At 38.5% G+C, this 5,421-nt stretch overlaps 1 pseudogene; it reads right to left on the bottom strand.

The window, feature by feature from the left end:
* Positions 1–1,707: 1,707 nt before the first annotated feature.
* Positions 1,708–5,285, bottom strand: LOC109222551 (annotated as a pseudogene).
* Between the last annotated feature and the right edge of the window lie 136 nt (positions 5,286–5,421).

Raw genomic sequence — 5,421 nt, 5'->3', positions numbered from 1 at the left:
CAACGCCCAGCCTTGATCCACTCTGTCAACTAGCCTTCAACTCCACCCCACCAAATCTCCAAGTCTCAATCGTCGTTTCCTACCAGCCAACCGCCACCCAACTGCCGAAAACCAGCCCCTTTTCACAAAAAACCCGCCAGAAACATGCAACAGTCCCTCCTGCTGCTCGCCGCCGTACTAACACTTGTTTCCGTCGTCAGCCTCTGAAATCCAAAGTTTATAAGCACAGAAGGTTAATTGCTCAATTGAAGAAGAAACAAGCTGCTATGTAAGAACGAAACACACACACACACGGTCAAAAAAAGGAAACTAGTTTTCCTCTTCTTTAATACACATAGGATGAAACCTTTTGGTTAAAATATTTGAGAGTGATCGGAGATTATCGTTAGTAGGAAAAGGGGAAAAAGAAGAAAGAAAGACAAAGATGGCAGCAGGCGGGGTGACAAAAGAGTAGGCCATTGGCCAAAACTCCGGCAGCTTTCTGGGGACGGATTCTAGGTCCTAAAATTTGTAGCCTTGTCCTTTAAAAGGAATTATTGCCTAAAAATATAATTTTATCTTTTTAAAAAAAAAGGAAAAAAATTTTGCTCAGTCCAATTTCGGGTTTATGGGTTTGCTGATTCGGAATTTGATTCGAAGTGATTCCTGTCGTTGGTTTAATTCGTTGTTCCGGGTTCTATTGTTGCGGTCGTGTTCGGTCTTTTTGTTGTTGCACGTTCCAATTTCATCGTCGGGTCTTGTACACAGTCAGTCTAAGCGTATCTTTGTACTCCTTGATTTTACTCATTTAAAAGAAGCAATCCCAGGTTCAATTCTTACCACTCTCACTTTTATTTTTGCGTCAATTTTCAATGTGATGTGTATAGCATGATACTTATCTATTGTTTCTCAATTCTTCTTGGTTAACGTTCTGTTGGAATTATTATTTGCTAGAATTGTTTGGGTGCTTCATGTTTGGACTGTTTAAATATTGTATACATCTCTATGGGCCATAGGATTAGGGGTTTAAACAGAAGAAGAAAAATTAGCATGAACTGTCTTTCATTCATTCATTTTAGTTTATTTTATTTTTACTTTTCTTCCATAACTGCTAGGAGCATGTTTAGGCCGTCAACATCTGGGTAGGCATACCTTTAGGATTTTGTTCGAATTTTTGAGGTAAGAGGTCGTCCCCTTTTAGTTTATTATGGTTTCATCAGGTGAATGCCCCGAAGAGTTAGTATATATTATTATCCGGGGTATGCCACGAAGTGAATGTAAACGAAGGCAGATGCTGGATCGTAGAGGAAGCATAATGTAAGATAGCTTAGAGCTTTAGTATATTTTCTTCCAGTACTTCTTTTTCTTTTCTCTTATTTTTTCTTTTATTAGGCGGGGACGACCTCGAGCCTCTTTCGTGTTTATTTTCACTTTTGTGTGTTTACACCTCAATCTGAGTACTCTTAAGATCCAATTTGATCAAGTGCACAACTGTGACCTTCACAGGACTCGGGGAATGCCTAACACCTTCTCCCGGAGTCAAATGAACCTCCATACCTAGAATTTCTGGTGCAAACTGGTTTTAGAGTCCAAATGTGTTTTGAAGAAAAATTCTTATTTAGAACAAACGGTGACCTGGCACACCGAAACCAAATGTTAGGTGGTGACTCTGAAAATCTTTCGAAACATAAATTTTTGTCACGTTCAAATTGAAAACCCTTTTGAGCTTCAAACGTCACTTTTATTATTATGCTTGGCAAGTAACAGCAGTTCAGTCGTAGCATTTCTCTGCATATCGAGGGAAGTGCTCTTCAACTCCTCAATCAACGTTTTTACTTGCTCCTCAACTTCTGAAAGATCTGCCCTTCTTTCAACTGTAGTAGAAGAAACTATTCTTTGAAACCTCTCGATTGGTCTGCGCCATATCAGTTGATTACGAGCTTACATCTCTGGTTTAGATGGAAATTCTGGCTCCTTTGGATGGATATAAGCAGCAGGCTTGGAATCCAACCCAACATCCCTTGAAGCAACAAAAGCATCTTCTGACAACTTATTTCCATCACTGGGAATTACAGGGGAAAAATTTGAATTAGAAAGCGTGCTGGGTGCCAAGGTTGTTCAATTATGACCCAGAGGGAACTGGTCATCAGCTACCAATGTACTATGACCATGTGAACATATCTCTCCAGAGTGGGTCATCTGGTCTTCACTCTTAATACGCATCATTTCAACATCAAAAGCAAGTACATTACCACCAACTCCAGGAGAAGATTCCCTTAAAGAGGAGCGGGGATGAGATGGAGATGATTCTTCTCTTTGGCTTACAGTTGATGAAATCAAACTCTTTCTCGGAGAACCTGAAGATTGCATGGAGTCTGGTGACAAAGATGGCTAGTTCAAGCTCAAAGACTTCATGGGATCAGATAGCTTTACATTGTTTATTTCTCACCAGTTTGTGATAAGTGCCTTAACAGTGTAGCTAGGAATGAGATTTGTATGTCCCAGAGTTTGCCGTGTCTTGGGGAAAACACTGAGGCCAAGATCAATCCCTCCTAATAAAAGCCCTTTCATAGGTTTGACAAGAGGACAACAAAAAATCAGGAGGTATTGGCACAACGGTACAGCTCTGGGACTGATTGTTGGTGACAAAGCAATCGTGCATATAAGAAACAAGAGTTATCATTTGCTCAATATATTCAACTTATTCACTCTTTTCAGCTGGTTCCGCATGTAGACATGTGATTTTTGACCCTCCCCAAGATTTTTTATATTTTAGCATGTAAATATTTAGTTTAGGCCTAATATCTCTATTTCAACTGATTTTGACTCTTTTACTTTATTTCGTCACAAAAATAAAAATTACAAAAAAATATTTTAGTTTATGTATCTTTCACAAATTTAAATAATAAATGTACAAAAATAGTACCTTATTTTTATTTTTATATAATCTTGAAAACATAAAAAATAGTTTCATGCTTTAATACAGCTTAGTTTAATTAATTAAGATTAGTTTTATATTTTATATTATAAATTGTATATAATTTTAGAAGGAAGAATTAGTTTTGGGTTGGTTTATCCCATCTTAATGAATTTTGTAGTCCATTTTTAGACTTGGATCCAATTTTGAGGTCCAAATAACCTAAGCCCAATACCCAATACCCAACCCTAAGACCTAACCTTCAGCACCCTATACATATACACTCCAAAACCCCTAACCTAGAGGGAAGACCTGAAAGGATCCGCCGTTGCACAGATAGGGAGCCGTTTTTGAGAATTGGAAATACATAATAGACCCCTAGCTTCATCTTCTTCAACGAAAAAAATCACAGATCCTGTCTTAACACACACACAGCCTTCACCCTCACAAAACCGACGAAGCTTCTTCTTCTTCCAAGGAACCTAGACCCTAACCGAGCACCCTCCTCACAAAAGCAGCCGCAACTGCCGACTTCGACCCCTCTGCTCTTTCACTCGAGCTGCTGCCTCACCGGAATTGGTCACCAGCGAGTGATGACGCTGCTGTCAGCAGCAACGGACAGAGCTAACCCTCATTTTTCTGAAGAGCAGCTGCAAATCCAGTCCTCAAAGCTTCAGCTCTTCAAAACAAGTTTTTGAATTCAATTTCTGGTCAGGGAGATCTTCGTTTGAGATCGTTGCTCTTCGTTTCCGTTTGAGGTCCTTCCGTCGTTCTGATTTAGCTCGCTGTTCCTACTCGGTTGTACTGTTGCTTCTCTGACAAACTTTTGGAGTCGAGGTTCACGGTTCCGGTTTCGATTGTTGTTGTTCTGTTCGTTTTCTGTCGCACTTTCAGATTCCGACGCCGGTTCTATTTGTTGGCCATGAGGTTTAATACATTTGGTTAACTTTAAGTCATTTTCAGCCATTTCAAAAGGTTCACTCTGACCTCTTTATTATTTCCTATGTGGTGACATTTGAAACATGTTAGCGTGATATTTTCTTGCCGTTTGATTCTATTTTGTTGGGTAAATGTAATAGCTAAAGTGAGATTTCAGCTTTGTTGGAAATAAAAACATGTACTGGTGGTTTGATAGGAAAATTAATAGCTTTGTTAATAGGAAAATTAAATTAACAAATTAATAGATTTATTGGTGGTTTGAGTAGTATAACAAGTACTGGTGGATTTGGAGCTTGGAAAATTTGTAGCATATCATTTCTAAATTTTGTGCCCAAATTGATGTATATATCTTTGCTTTCTCTGTTGTAAAACGCTAATTGTCAATTTCATGAAATTTTCCTTGTTACAGTGTAGTAGATTCCTCATGTATTTATTTTCTTCTGCCTAATTTCCGAGTTCGAAATTCTTATTGGCAACTCACCTTTCCCGTGTCGATGCAACTTTGTGAACCTCTTTCTTTGTGTTGAAATAACGGTTAAGGAAGGAGCATACTGTTGATGCAAAAAGCTTGAATTATATTTGGGCTTTATGGATACGTCCTTAGCAAGAAGTATTCTACTGATGCTTGGCAATAATCTCAAGGTAGGAAAATAATTCATAAATATAATAGCTTGCTTTAGGCATGATTAATAAATAAATCATGGGTATGGTTCCCGTGGCATGGTCGTGATACCCAATCCCTAATTCGGGTGTGCATTTCATGTGACCCGACCGTAACTTCGAATAATAATAAAATAAACATGTCGTAAATTGCGGGTGCATTTCATGTATCGCGGTTTGCAACGTCTACCAAAATTGCAAGTAAATGACAATTGTGCCTTGTTCCGGAAATAAATTCCACAAATACTAAAAGCGGTAAAAAAGTGAAAAATGCACGTAGGTTTAAATGTGTCATTAATCAGATAATCAGGCCATTAGTAATAGTTGAGCGACCGTGCTAAAATCACGAAATCCGGGAATGCCTAACACCTTCTCCCGGGTTAACAGAATTCCTTACCCGGATTTCTGTGTTTCGCAGATTGTAAAACAGAGTCAAACTTCCTTGATTCGGGATTTTAAATCGGTGACTTAGGACACCATAAATTATCCCAAGTGGCGACTCTGAATTTAATATAAATAATTCCGTTTCGATTGTCACACAAATTGAAAAAACTCCCTTATATGCCCTTTCGGGTAGAAAAAGGAGGTGTGACACCGCATTCTCTTTCAATTTTTCAAAGGCCACGAGCTCAATCGAAAGCTCTTGGTTTGAGTTCAAGCTTAGGCAATCAGCAATTTTGGCAAAGCTATCTGAGCTGGTTCCCAAGCCTTCCACTTGAGATTTAATAACCTTTGTGATTGTCATTGATGCTATTTCATAATCTACATACTTAATTTTCAGTATATAGAGCTTCCATCCAAGCAAAAGACATCCACATTAAAATGGGGAAATTGACAAACACAGTGAAGAAAGATAGATAGATAGATAGAGACAGAGAGAGTAGGGAGGAAGATTTCACAGCAGGGTCAGATGAATGAAACTCTAA

The sequence above is a fragment of the Nicotiana attenuata genome, unplaced genomic scaffold (genome assembly GCF_001879085.1).
Source record: "Nicotiana attenuata strain UT unplaced genomic scaffold, NIATTr2, whole genome shotgun sequence".
NCBI classification, from domain to species: domain Eukaryota; kingdom Viridiplantae; phylum Streptophyta; class Magnoliopsida; order Solanales; family Solanaceae; genus Nicotiana; species Nicotiana attenuata.
Note: the sequence above shows the minus strand (reverse complement) of the source record. Positions and strands in the feature narration are given on the sequence as shown.